Here is a 16,011-nt window from a genome sequence, read left to right as displayed (position 1 = left end):
ATCTTAGCACAATTTACAATAACAAGAAACTGGAAACATCCTAAATTCCCATCAAAAGAAGAGTGGATAAAGAAATGCTGGTACGTGCACACAAAGGGGTACTAAGCATCCCTAAAAAACAGCCTTGAAACCATGAAACACCTCAACATGTGGAGGGACCTAGAAGATATTATGTTGAGTAAAGTAAGTCAAGCACACAATGCCCAATACAATATGAGTCCATTGCGGTAGCAATAAGCAGCAGAATGGACAAGCTCAAGCTTGCTTACCATCCAGTCTTCTGGTGGGAGACCAGACAGCCTGGTAAATAGCTGAACCAGTGCCAATGAACCATACATCATCTGCTCCGGGTAAGTATAGTGTAGGTCGCATGGCTGAAGGGCACCTCATAATAGCTGGGATCAAATGTCAGGGTGGGGAGGATGCAATCTGCTGAGTGGTAGCCATGTGGATCTGGTATAAGGCCCCCTGGAGAAGGATATCCTGTAGGAGGGATGAGTCTTGAGGATAGAAGAGGCAGAGCAGAAGATGGGAAAGGGAATGGGTGAAGTCAGGGCGAACATAGGCAAATGCCTGTTCTGGGGGTGGAGAGAGTGGGCTGACTGCCAGGTGTGGAGAAGAGAGTCTAAGGATGCCCTTGGGATCACTAGGTAGGGAGGGTCTTTATTGGCAGTGGGAGGGAAGAACCTAGGGCATCTGGGGGTACCCTGAGAACCTACATGGAATGCCACAGACCACTGGAAACTGAGTCCTGGATTTTCAGGGTGCATGTCATGCCTCCAGTGGCTGTATCAGTGAGACTCCAACTGGGAACTCCACTGAGTGAACTGTACTCTACCCCAGACAATTATAACTGAAGACTTAAGCCGGAAAAAACACAATGTCTGAGGTAGAAGACAGCTGTATCAAGTGGTGTACTGTTGGTTGGAGCCCAAATATGGTCTTGTTACATCAATTCCCTGTATGCTATATTAAGATATGTATTATCCCAGCAATCTTGTGATGGCCATTCTCTGATATTCTACTTATGCTCATTTATATTAGCTTGTATCTCAGAAGTATGTCGCCGTAAGGGCTCACCCTCTTGACGCTGTGCTATTTCTTTATTTTATGGTACATGAAACCCAGGGATGTTGATTCTGTAGGGATTGGGTGGAAAGCAGATATATAGTTGTGGGGGAAATAAGAGGGAGATGATGTCAAGAATTCCAGGAAGGAAAAGTATGTTTGGGAAATCATGTATGATTATGGAAAAAATTGAATAATTATGTTTGACATGATTGAATTATGCAGTTATATGACATATATATTGGCTCCCAAGATACAGCAAATTAAAAAAAAAGGCATTGATACAGGAATGAGTTTGAGGCTCACACTAAATCCTAGCTCCAAGTTAAGTACAATTCGTTCTTACATCTTGGCCCTGCTCCATACTCAACTTCATGAAATGCTCACTGAAGATAAGGTTGCTACATCAAAGTGTGGTGAAGAAAGCAGATGGTGCCCAGATATCCTTTGGAATAGTGTCTGAAGTCTTAAAGGCTTATATTCAAAGAAGCAGCCATCTAAGAAGAAAAGAGCCAACTAGGTCCACACAGAAGAAGCATGCCAACTTGTGTGTTCTAGAGATGACCATTACAAAATTTAAAAATGTTGAGGAGAAAAGCATCAAAGCAAAAACTATGAACACCCAATTTGTGGAGGATGATGGGGGAAAAGAGGAACCGACAACCCAGCTGCAGAGAAACTAGTCAGACTGAGCCACTGGCAGATCCACTCTAGGCACAGGCAGGGGTCTCCATCAGCCTTACATTTTAGTAATCTTGATTATGCTGGATCGACCTTGATATTTGGCTAATTGACCTTCCTCCCTATAGATACTACCTAAATTTGTTCTGGGTGCAAGTATCTCTTACTGGTTCCATGACAGAAATTTCTTCCTTGGGTTTTTGAATATTGGGTGTCTGCCCCTTCATATGCATTATTTATATATTTGCCTGTATGCTCTTATGTTTTTATCCTTACCACCTTAGTGCAATTTTGTTTTTTATTGCTTTTGTTGGCATGCTGTGTTAGCCCATATTTATGATTTTATTTCTCTAGAAGCACTCCTGGTACCAAAATGTGTTAGACAGGGTTCTATAGAGAGATAAAACCAAATTGCTTATAATTAAATATATTTATTTATAAAGATAATTAGATATATAACAAGAAATGAACTGTTAAATTATATACAGATAAATATAACAAATGAACAGTTAAGTTATAAGCACGACAAATGGCTCAGAGTTGTGAGAGACTAGCAGTCCTTCTCCTCTCTCTGCTGCCAGATCGCCCTCTATTTATAGAGTGAGGCTATCTCAGCACAGCAGCCAATCACAAGGTAGATCACCAACTGTCAACTGACCACCAGTCCCAACTGCCAGTCCCCAGCTCCAGAGATACCTTAAAGGGACCTCAACTTACAGAGACACAGTCCACAAGCTAGGCGTCCAACAGGTAGTGTAGCCTATAAATTGAGGCAAAGAACGAGCAATGTAGCCGCACACTGGTCCGATGATCAAAGAGCAAGAGACAAGAAAGATGAGGCTCACTGAGCCATTATCTCTCCACCCTTTAGTTACTCCTACTTGTATTTATCAGCCAGGCTGGCATAATAAACTATATCACATGCCAAGCTATGAAGCACTGGAAGAGTGGGTTCATAATGAGAATAACTGATACAGGGAACACAGAGGTGGGTCATGAATGATGGGGAAGGTAAGGGGATCTTGGGAGTAAAGGGTAAAAAGGGGAGTGGCTTGCATAACTCAACCTGCAGGCAATTAAGCCATGAAAGAGGAGAATGTTCTAAAAAAATTGTTGTGGGTGTGATTGTACAATTCCCCTTGATATGATTGATTAATTGAACTATTGAATTATATGATATGTAAATTACTTGTAAAAAATTTTGTGAAAAAAATACATAGCAGGAAAAAAACATAGGAAGCCCACCTGTGAAAAATTAATCATTATAGACCTTATGAATATTAATGAAACATTGTCTTACATAGTGCTAAAATGTGAGCCCTGCAATTTGGAAAATAGAATACAATTAAGGCAGAGGTATCTCCTCAAAGTAGATTAATGTTAATGATATAAATGGAATAAAATCTTAGGTATCCTCATATCCTGAGGGGGTACAAATAAAAATGAGAATAAACAGCTGCAAGCTGTTAATAAACAAAATGTTGAATTGTGAAGTAAGAATCTAGAGAAATAGGAGCTCATCAATAATTAAATGGAACATGTAAGCATTTGTATCCTAGGTTTATTGTGCTGAAAGGGACTGGTATTGGCCATTTTGAAGCAACAATCTTACAGTTTTCTAGGCTGAGAATGACAAATAAGATAAATGGTATCGCAATCACTCTCAACAAAAAAACAACTTCAGGATCTATCTTGAGGGCCAACATTTTCTGTAATAGGATAATATTTACTCCTACAAGAAAGACCAGTTAAAACAAAAATTATTCAAATATACGCACCAACCACTAAAGTTAGTCATGAAGAATTTAAGCATTCTACCATCTCCTATAGTCTGAATTTGATCAGCCATGTAATCAAGATGCAGTGATAATTACTGATGATCAGAATGCAAAAATTGGAAATAAAGAGAAAACGTCAATAGGCATAACACTATTGATTACATAATTAAGATTTTCAAGACCAAAGGCGTCTTAACCAAAAACATCTTTTTAAAAAACATAATTGGTAACGATACAGATGAATCTCATGGATAGAATAAGCTGGACTCAAATTGACTAGGCAAATTGCATTAGGCAAAGCTGCTAACAAGACTTTTTTATCATTTTTATTATTTACAACTCTTATCACAATCCATGAAGTCATCAACTGTATGAAGTACATTTGTACATTTATTGCCATCATCATTTTTAAAATATTTTTTTCTACTTGAGCCCTTGGTATCAGCTTCTCATTTTTCCCCTCCCTCCCCTAACCTCCCTCTCTCATGAACCCTTAATACTTTATAAATTATTATTATTTTTCATGTCTTACACTGACTGCTGTCTCCCTTTACCCTCTTCTCTGTTGTCCATCCCCCTGGAAGGGGGTTATAGATACATCATGTGATCGGTTCTCCCTTTCTCCCCAAACCTTCCCCTTCACCTCTTGGTATGGCTGCTCTCAACATTGGTCCTGAGGGGTTTATCTGTCCTAGATTTCCTGTAGTTTCAGCTCTGATCTGTACCCATGTACAGATTATTATTATTATTATTATTTTTCATGTCTTACACTGATGTTTCCTCATGGTGATTTTTAGCAGCATTTATAAACCCATGATTGGCATCAAGTAAATAAAAATTCTGATTCACTTGGCAAAATGGCTTGAAATTCAGGTGGCAACATACAGTTTTCCTTATGGGAAAATATGGAGGGATTTGTTAAACAGAAAAATGGAAACTTGCCAGGCAAATGTGTATCTATTTAACAGAGCAAACTATTTCTAAATACCATAGAAAAATTTACATCAAAGTAATATAACTGAACATTTTATAAGTAGAAATTAGCATTAATTTTTATTAATTTAGATAATATCTTCATTTTATCAAAATCAGTGGGATTTCATTGTTATTATTGATTCTGCTTGTGTATAGATATTAAAATAATATGACACCTAATACTGTACTTTTGCTCTGTACTTATAAAATATGTGTTACTGTTTTTATATCAGCTCTTTGAAAAGATCTGGAGCAAAAATGAAGTGGTGGAAGTTGGATGCCACAAAGCAAGTAAAATGGAGTGCTTTGGGGGAGTGAGGTTCCTCCAGGCACTTAATTGGAATAGCTAGGTTTGCTGCTCTGTGGAATTACAAAAGAATGCCTTCAGACTGAATCTTATGTATTTTGAACTTTTAAAAATCTGTTACAATGCTCTGTGATTTATATATGGTGATTGCAATAACTTAACGAACCCCGATGATAAGTACAGAGTAACTTAGGAGAGATGGCTGGTATTAGAATGGGTAAGGAAATTTGGAGAGTGGAGGCATGATGCTGAGGTACAGTGTGATTTTCTTTCTTCCTTGAGAAGTTAGAGGAAGTCAGATGACAAAACCCACACATCCTCTTTTTACAATAATTCAATAGTACAATCTCCTTCAAAAAGGATTTCAGTTAGATGTAACATTGGTAAATGCTTGAAATATTTGCAACATTCAACAACATAATCAATACTCCTGTAAGCAGCTGTCAAGAAATCAAACAACAGATTGCACTGGGAAAATCTGCTGCAGAAGACCTCTTTAGAGTACTGAAATGTAAGGATAATTACATTGAGGACGTTTACTAACTCTGCAAACAAATGAAGCACTGGAAGTGCACACTATTCATCTATACCATTACATTTGGCATCCCCTGGACTCATGCCATAGTAATTTTAATTAACTCCTCTGCATGTGACTGTAGGACACTGAAGAAGGAAGACCAAAGAAGAATTGATGCATTTAAATTCTGGAGCTTAAGAAGAATATTGAAAGTACTATGGACTGCCGAAAGAACAAACAACTCTATCTTGAGAGAAGTATAGCCAGAATGTTCTTAAAGCGCAAGCATGGGGAGACTTGGTCTGACATAATTTGGATATGTTAGGAAAGACAAGTCCCTGGAAGAGGAAAATATGCTTGGGGAATAGCGAGAGAGTGGAAAAGAGAAAGGCCCTCAACAAAATAGATTGACAGAAACAAAACTGTAGTCGTGAGAATGGCCCAGGGCCAGGTGTTGTTTGGTTCTTTTGTACATAAAGCTGCTATGAATTGGAAGTGACTCAATCGTACCTAAAAACAATGATTATCTTGGGTGGAATCTTAAATAAAAAATATAGATTAGGTAAAAAGCAAAGGAAATCAGAAAAAAATGTACACACATGAATAGTAATGAGTCGATACGTGTTCATGAATCTTGAAAAATTTATCATACCAATATAAGATTTAATAATATGTGAAACTAGGCTTTGGGCATATGGGAAGTCTTCATATGAGTTTTGAATCTTATCTGAAACTATTCGATTATTAAAAGTTTATTTAAAATAAAGATCTAAATTAGAAATACTTTTTAATATATTTCCAGTTATAGTTTGATTATGGACTAAAATGTTCCAATATTTATGTTAAAAAAAAAGAACTGCCTGTTGCCTTAGACTTTAAAATACTTGTGGTTGGTTGTAGATGTAAAGAAAATGCATTAACATTGAAAAACCAAGCAGACAGTTTAAGAATGCCTGTGCTAAGAGAGAGGTTGTACTTTACACGCTGTGATAGTACAGTGAAGACTTAGAATATTCTTGGTAATGACAACAAGATATTGAAGCTTCAATCTCAGTATTGTTGTATAGACAGGAGCAGGATGGTTGAATTCAAGAAAAAAATCACAAACGATGAATGAATGTATAACGTAAAAATGAACCCAATATTTATGCATTCAACTGCTTAATTAAACAAAAACAAATAACAATTGAAGGAAAAATAAGTTCATGAAAAGAAATGTAAGTGAAAACACTCACTTACTCATGGCTATTTTTCGATTTTTGCTCTCAGGTTTAAGTAGAGTGTAGATATGAGCTATGTTTCCTTAATGATCTAACAATTAATAACTTTGATATATAAAAGGCACTTAAACCTATAGCACTATTTTTATCCTTGCATCAATAGCATAAAGTAAATGTAAAGAAATGTTCTGAAACCAGATTTTTAGAGTAGTGCAAAATAAAAACATGTAAAACAAAATACTGTTTTCTAATAAAGAGTATGCCTGGGGAAGCTAAGTGGTTAGAGATTTTAGGACTATTTTTGGTAAGTGCATGAATATTTCTTGTGATATTCTCTTTCTGTACTATATATTTCTTCTGTTCAAGATCAACTGTTTATTATATATGTCAACAAACATTTCTGTGGTATGCCAGAGCCATTGTCTGCTAAACAAGTGTGTTTTTTTTTCCTGAGACTATAAATCTTTTATTTTAAGAGTTTTGTAGGAACTTCATCCACGTATCATAAAATTTGTATCTCAATCATATCACGGAGAGTTGTAAAATTTCTAACACATTTTAGAACATTTTCTTCTTCCTTGTACTCATTGTTATTACTGTAATTATTATTATTTTTCATTGTGGCAAAAATATTCAAACAAAATATTCTCCCAATCAACAACTTTTACACGTATAATTCCGTGCCATTTTAATATATTCTTTTTGTTGTGCAACTATTATTGCTATCTTTTTCCAAATAATTCCACCACCATTAACATAAACTCAATGTCCCATAAGCAAGAACTATTCCTCCTTCACCCATGGTAACTTGAGACTATAAATCTTTTTTTTTTCTAACCCACCCCCGACCCTGCCCTACACTGAGCTGGGTGCAAAAAAAAAAAAAAAAAAAGAAAGGCCTGTTCTTGCCATAAGATGACAGGAGCATTCTGGCTATACATCTTTCAAGATAGATTTGTTTTGTTCTTTTGGCAGTCCATGGTACTTTCAATATTCTTCTCGAACAGCAGAATCCAAATGCATTAATACTCCTTTGGTCTTCCTTATTCAGTGTCCTATTTTCATATGCATCTGAGGCAATTAAAAATACCATGGCATGAGTCCAGAGCATGCCAAATTTAATGGCATAGGTGAATAGTGAGTGCTTCCAGTGCTTCATCTGTTTTTAGTGTTAGTAAATATCCTCAACGTAGGATCCTTACATTACAATACTGTGAAGAGGTCTTCTTCTGCAGCAGATTTACCCAATGCAACGTGTTGTTTGATAGCTTGACAGTTGCTTTCAGGAGTACTGATTATGGATCAAAGCAAGACAAAATCCTTGACAACTTCAATATTTTCAACATTTACCATAATGAACACTTTTGGTTCAGTTGTGAAAATGTTGGTCTTCTTTACACTGAGTCGTAATCCATATTGAAGGCTGCATTCCTTGATCTTCATCAGCAAGCACTTTAGGTCCTCCTCGCTTTCAGCAAGGAAGGATGTGTCATATGCATATCTATGTTGGTTAATGAGACTTTCTCCAATCCTGATGTAGTATCCTTCTTCATGTAATCCAGCTTCTGTGATTATTTGATCAGCATATACATTGAAGAAATGTAGTGCAAGGATACAGCCATGACACATATATTTCTTGTTTTTAAAGTTTGTAATATAAACTTTTTCTATTTGCACCACTGCTTCTTGATCCATATACAGGTCCTGCATGAGCACAATTAAGTGTTCTAGAATTCCCATTCTTCTCAAGGTCATTCATAATTTGCAGTGAGCCAAATAACTTCTCATAGTCAATACAATGCAAGAAAACATATTTTGGTATTTTCTGCTTTCAGCCAAGATCCAGCTGATGCCAGCAATGGTATCCCTTGTTTCACTTGCTCTTCGTGATCCAACTTGAGTTCTTGGCAGTGCCCTGCCAATGTACTGTTGCGGCTGCCAGCTTCAGCAAAATTTTATTTGCAGGTGAGATCAATAATATTTTCTATAATTTGCCTGTTAGGCTATCTTACTTTGTAATGGATATAGATATAGATCTCTGCCACTCAGTTGATTAGGAAACTGTTATCCAAATTTATTGCTGTAGACAAGTGAGTGCATTCTCTGCTTCATTAGCTTATTGAAACATCTCAGGTGGTATTCTGTCAATTCTTAGAGCCTCGTTTTTGGCTAATGCTTTCAGTGAAGCTCGAATATCTTCCTTCAGTGCCATTGGTTCTTGTTTAGATTCTCCCTTTGAAACGGTTAAATGTCAACAAGTTCTTTGGGGCACAGTGACTCTGTATTACTTCCATCTTCTTTCAATGCTTCCTGCATCATTCAGTATTTTGCCCATAGAACATTGCGACTTAACGCTTGAATTTTTCTTAAGTTCTTTCAGTTTAAAACATGCTGAGTGTGTTATTCCTTTGTATTTTCTAACTATGGCTTTGTGTATTTCAGTATAATGTTTTACTCTGTATTCTAGAGCTACCCTTTGAAAATTTCTGTTCAGTTATTGGATCATCATTTCTTCCATTTGTCTTAGATACACTCTAATTAAAAGCAAATGCCAGATTTTCTTAAAGCATCCAATGACCTTTTTTTTTTCTTTCATGTTTTTTCATGATCTTTAGCTTTAATCATATATGATGTTCTTCATATATGTTCTTCTTCACAGCTAGCTCACCAAGTCTCCTATCAGTAGTTTTTCATGGAGTATATCTGTTTTTGAGATGTTCCTGAAACTCAGGTGCAATATTCCAAAGGTCGTGTTTTGCCTCTAGTGGACTTGTTTTACTTTGATTCAGCTTAAACTTAAACTCACAATCTGCATTTGAATGCAAATACAGTTAGGTTATATTTTAATATATTATTTGTTATATTGATACTTAAATTTTCCACCTGTATAATTGAGCATCCTATGTATGTTATTCTAAATGATTTCTTATATGTATATATTGCTTTTATTGATAGTATTTTTAATTTGTTCTAGTTTATATTATATTTAGCTATGTCTTGAAGTTAGCTTTTTCAGTATTTTATTTAGTTGTTCTTCTTGGAGTTTTGTACTATTTGAAAAAAAAAATCCAGAATAGGTAAATCAATAAAGGCTGTAACTAGATTAATAGTTCCTTAGAGTTCTCATGTGAGTTTTCGGGTAATAGAGAGATAAAAATAATAGGTACATGAATCAAAAAGAAAGTTATAAAATTAATTGTGAAGATGATTGCACAACTATCAATTTAAACTGTTTATTTGCTTATTATTTCAATTATACACTAATAAAACTATTGTTAATAAAGGTACTCCTGCTAATGTGAAATTCACCAAACCAAACTCACTACCATTAAGTTGTCACCTTCTCATAGTGACTCCCCTGTGGTTCCCAAGACTGTAACTGTTTACAGGAGCAGAAAGCCCCGTCTTTCTCCTACCAATCAGCTGGTAGTTTTAAACTGCAGACCATGAGGATCGTAGCCCAACACTTAACCACTACACCAAGGATCCTTACTAATGTGAAGGGTAAGTTATTGCATCTGGCCCCTCCCACAACTAAACATGAACTACATTGCCAGGTGGAACTCTTTGGATTTGGGAGGCAATTTGTCCTTCATTTAGGTGTGATTTGAAACACTACAAGCTTTGAGAGGGATGTAGAAAAAGACAAGGTTCTGCATCAGGTCCAGGCTGTTGTGCAAGCCATTTTACGACTTGGATCATGGCATAGCTGATCCACTGGCACTTGAATACAGTATTAGATACAGTTTTAGATATAGTATTAGATAGAGATGCAGTTTGGAGTACTTGGCTGGCCCCTATTGGTTAATCACCCCAAAGTTGATAGCAGTAGTACTACAGCCCTTCCTGGGATCTCACAGGATAGTGGTGACGAGCAATCTCCCCTATGGGCAGAACTCTGAGTGGTACACATGGTTATTCAATTTGATTAAAAGAAAAAACTGCCAAATGTACAACTGTATATAGATTCATGGGCTCTGGTCCATGGTTTGACTGAATGGTCAGGGACTTTAAAGGAGCATAATTGAAAAATTTGTGATATAGGGGAAGTGGCAACAATAAAATGACCACTTTCATCATAGAAATGGCAGTGTTTTGTTTTTACTGAAGCTGACACCTTGGATACAGTTTTTTCTTCCCTGCATACAATGATTCTGCCAAAACTACCATTCACGGGCTTACAGAATGTGTCCACACAAGCATGGCCTCCCACACAGTACATCAGGAAAGGGACTCATTTCATAGCAATTAAAGTGCAGGATTGGGTCTATGCTCAGAGAATCCACTGGCCTTACCATCCTGCCCCTAATCTTGAAGCAACTGACTTGATAGAACAATGAAACAGACTTAGAAAGATTATAATATGTCACCAGCTAGTTAATAATACCTTGCAGGATTGGAGCAATGTTTTCCAACTACCTAACCAATGTTAGGTTCTGTGTGTGCGCTAAAACAGCATGCACATTGCAGAGCTCTTTCTTCAGCAGTCAGGACCCTCGGGTCCAGGAACCAAAGGGTTGAAATGAGAACAGCATCACTCACTATTACTCCTACTGACCCATTTGTAACCTCTTGCTTCCTGTCTCTGCAAGCACCGTTTCATCAGGTGTGGAGGTCTTTGTTAGGTTGGGTTGTCTAGAGAAACTAAACCAGTGACACTCATATGTTTAAGAAATAAGTAATTTTATATCGAGAGGTAATTTTATATCAAGAGGCTATCCCATTTTAGTACAATTAAAGTCCATGGGTCTGATGCTAAATGGTGTCCTCTTTAGCCTCACATAGCTGCAGATGCAGAAAGGTGAAGTGGGAGGGAGGCAATCATAGGCCTTGGGTGCAGTTATGTGATCCAAGATTAGAAGAGAATTAGCAGGCTGCCAACAGCTTCCTGAGCCACTGGCCTAGTCATTCTGAGGCTATACCCCTTGACATAAGCAGATAGCCAGTGGCTGATGGGTTTGAACCACCAATATAGTGATTGCCTACCTCTTGCACCAAGATCAACGATTCAAATGATGGTGTTTGATGGTTGATTTTACTCTTTTGCCTGATTTTTTTAGTACAGAATTATTTGTTGTTTAGTTGTTTGTTCTGCACTTTAGCAGTTTGCTTTATGTAGAAACAATTTCTTACTCTCCTTACTCTGTTATGACAGTCAAAATTTATAATAAAATGTCTTTCTTTCTGATTTTATACACGCTTGAAATAGCATCATTAATTTCCCATTCCTACATTTCGAAACTTCATAAATTAGGAATATCCTCCAGAAATATTCTCCATAGCAATTGTGGTAAGGGTTGCATAGAAGCAAAAGTGCTCCGTTCTATTGTACATATGGTCATTATACATCAGAACCAACTTAGTGGCACCTAACTAAAACAGACCCACATTCATTTGCAGGAGCCCTGCTGGTCCAGTGGCTGAATGATCCCTGCTAATTGATGGTTTTGGGGAACCCACTCCGGGATGAGCAATGGAGTAGTCAGTTCCCACAAAGAACTATAGACTTGGAAACTCTGTGAGGCAGTTCTACTCTGTCCTATTTGCGTTTTTCCTGGTAGATTGGCTGAAAGGCAATGAATATTCACTTTCCATCCTGTTATAATACTTCAATTTATATTCTATACTTATCTCACTACAGAAATGTATCTCATGAAAATCGCTGATAATATTAAAATTTGTTATCAATAAGAGAAATGTAATTAATTTGTTATTGACCACCAACATTTGCATGACTCTGTCTTGGAAGCCCTCCCTCTTGAGTTCTATTACACCACACCCTATTTTGTTCTGCTACCAAAAGCTGTCTCTTCTAAATCCTTCTTTTAAACTTAGAGAATTCCTTAAATGCAGTGTCTCTTGGAATTGTATTCTGTGAGCTCTGCCTTTGTTTCCTGACTCCCTCTCAGTACTTCAAGGATATATTTTACATCTAACTTGGATTTCTATTTGTGGCCCAGACTATACGTTCAATTACTTTCTGAACAACTCCGGTTTGTTTATCTCCAGATATGTAAAATTAGTAACATCTAAAACTAAACGTAACATTTCACATTAAAAACTACTTTATGCCTACATTAAGCAAAGTATTTCTATTCATCAAGTTTGTCTATCGAGATACAAGCATATCATGTGCATAAACACCCTTCACACATTTCCAACCACTTTCAAAATGTACTTCATCACTACATAAACCCACTGCCAGGATTTGAATATGACTCATAGCGACCATCTGAGTGAAACACTCATAAGACCAGAGTGAAAGTGCCCCTTTAAGGCTTGAAAAGTTGATAGATATTTACTGCAGCAAAATGCTACATCCTTCTCTGGCAGAAGAGCAGGTGGGTTTAGTTAGCAGAAGATGGCTTAACCACTGTACTAACAGGGTCCCAACCAATTAATTACTAAGTATCTGTGCAAGGTGTTTGTGTGTGTGTTTGTGTGTGTGTGTGTGTGTGTGTGATATCAGACCTCCTCAAGTTTTCTTATTGCCATGCAGCAGAGATCAGACATTACTCCTCTCTCCATCTTTCTTCACCTTTTCCTGACACCCACTGTTCCTTCCAGAGAACTTGGCTTCTACGATGGGCTCATTAACTTTTTGCAATCACCAGAATGGACTACATGGACACTACTCAGAATTAAGGCGGTTTGTTAGAGGAGCTAACAGGTTACCACAAATTAGGATCAGTAAATGGTAAGGAAAAAGTCAAAGTCACAGCAGCACATCATCTCAGCCAGTAGCCAAATCTTTCTCCAGCCCTCAGCCTCCCAGCAATGTAGTCCTTTGCCCTCTGCTTCTGTGAACTAGGAAGGCCAGTCCACTGCACCAACTCAGTCTCATTGCCTCACTGTTTCTTCTCTATTCTGTCTCAAAGTCTCCTTTTCTCTGCCTCTGGACTCCACTCATACCACCTCAGACATCAGATAGAGTCCAGAATATGTTATCCTGGTGGCTGTTATTTCAATGATCCTAGGATTTTTCTCTTCCTGAAAACAAGGTTCATCCTGATAGCCAGGGTAGTACCAAATAAGTTTCCCGCAGGGTATTTGCACCCAATCATTTTGTGGGCATTGCAGAGACATAAATAGAACAGCCATATCAAGAAAATTCACTCCATCACAGGATCATTTTATTCATACTGTTACACATTAGCAATACCTATCTCTCCATTCCTGACTTAAACAATGACTATCACTGGAACTCCCAAAAGGTTTCTTTCTACTACTTCCCTTGACTCCAATTTTTTTTCTCTCCTTACATGCTCTCATCTCAAGTCAGATGTCCCTTCTTTCAAAAAGAAGTCCCTTCACCTTTAAATCCAAGTTTTATGTTTCACATGAATTAGTCACATTGTTCTAGTCACATTGTAATAACCAGCATTTAATTGTATATAAATGAATAAATTAATCATTACCATTAACATAAACATAAATTGAAATTCAGAGGGATTTTAAGACAGTGCTAAAGTCTATAGCTACTAGCTAATAGAACCAGCATTAAATCGCTATTTTTTACAACTCTTTAAAAGTCTGTCAAGAGACAGACACTGATACATTAGCTCATTTTAACTTGGCTTGAGCTATTCCTTTCCTGAGTACCCAAAAAAAAGAGAATATCTGTCACATTTGGTCTAGAATGAAAACAAGAAAACAGCATTGAAAATGTTGCAAAATAGTGATTTCTAAAGGAGAAATAAATATGGGTATGAGAATTGCAACACTTTAAAATTATATCAGATAAATATTTTTTATTAAGCTTGCCAAGTTTTATGTATATCTTCCAGTATGTGTATAGTATTTACAGTAACTATGTACACATATAAAAATATAAGCAATCATTATTTATATTATGATGAACCCCCAAAGAAAGCATTATTACACATTAACAATATTTGAAATATACATAAAATTTGCATTAAATAGTTCCTATTGCAAAATTTAAATATGGAAGTTTAATTTTCTCAAACTAATGAAGTCTAAATTTAGAAGCTAATCTAGAAAATTTGTATCTATGCTGTTTTTTCTTTCTTTCTTTCTTTTTTTTATCACTGCTGAAATGAAAATAGGGATGCAAGTCTAAGGGGAAAAAAGAGGAAATGCACGGTTATTGAGTAATTTTCAACTCAGAGACCGTCTGTAAGGCTTAGTTATTGTCAAGTGCTTTGAAAGTAATTGTGTGCTTCTAGGTGTGTGTATGTGTGTGTGTGACGTTATTCTAGTAAGAAATTATCAAGCCATTCAAGTTTTGTAAATTAATTTCCCGATTTAAAAATCTACAGAGAAACTAAGAAGTACTGAAAGACAATGAGTATGCACTTCCTGTATAGTGTTTTCTACAATACATAGGATTTTAATCAGTATAGGGTATATTATCTATCAAGAATTTAAAATTTGATTTCTTGAGTAAATTTCTCAAGTAAAATTAATTTCTTCACTGTTTCTCCCTATGTTTACAGATGTGTATATTACTTTTAAAGATTAGTTAGAATTTCATTTTGATACATATCTGTGACCAAGAAGAATATTATTTTACATTTTCCCTCTTCTCTGGGAAACAAAATTGATTTTAAATATTGCAAAGAAAAAAATCAGGAGGTTCATTTCAAATACATCTAATAGAGGTAGAAAACTCCTAAGAGTACAAAATATGTCTTGTTAATTACAATGGTAGGTGCACAGAACCAAATTCAATTATATCAAAGTCCTAACAAAGTCTATTATTTCAGCAACCTAACGGATTAACTAAATTTGCATGTTGGATATTTAAAAAGCAACTTCCATTAGGGAAAACAATGCACATATAAAATAATACAAAATCTAGCTTTGTAATTAAAAATTATTAGTAACTTATTCAATTTTGTCGTTTTTTACTGGCATTCAATTTTTTGTGTAGAAAATATTAGTAACTCAATTATTTGTATGTAAATAGTATACCAGAGGACTTCAAAATTATGAAATAATAGAATGAAAAGATAATGTTTTTTTTTCCATGAATACTTTGAAGCCGCCTGTAGTCTGGAATGTATTAAATTGTTGTATATGTCATATTCTTGCTCAATACGAGTAGCACAATGAGTGAATTCTACTCACAGTGACCCAAGGTGTTACAAAGCAGGACTGTGCAGCAGAGTTTCCCTCACTAAAATTGTCACAGAGCATATTTTCAGTTTTACTTCTATACTGTTCTTGAGGTTTTTAATCACCACCCTTTAGTTGGTAATTGAGTGCAAACCATTTGTGTTAATAGGATGTCTCTTGCAAAGTAGAATTCTTGAGTTTTAGAACATTATTGGTTTTGATTTGAAAATACAAGAAAATACAAGAGGAGATATGAAGTCCTCAACATTCTTCCACAGATTTGATTTGTGACAGGCATTTGAATCACACACCTGCAGCTGGTAAAAGACACCACTGAAAATCTGAATCACAAGCCACTGGATGTGTGAAATGTTGCAAGAAAGA

The sequence above is a fragment of the Echinops telfairi genome, unplaced genomic scaffold (assembly GCF_000313985.2).
Source record: "Echinops telfairi isolate 266 unplaced genomic scaffold, ASM31398v2 ScPeMD7_3509;HRSCAF=4178, whole genome shotgun sequence".
Lineage (NCBI taxonomy): Eukaryota > Metazoa > Chordata > Mammalia > Afrosoricida > Tenrecidae > Echinops > Echinops telfairi.
This window is presented reverse-complemented; position numbering follows the sequence as displayed.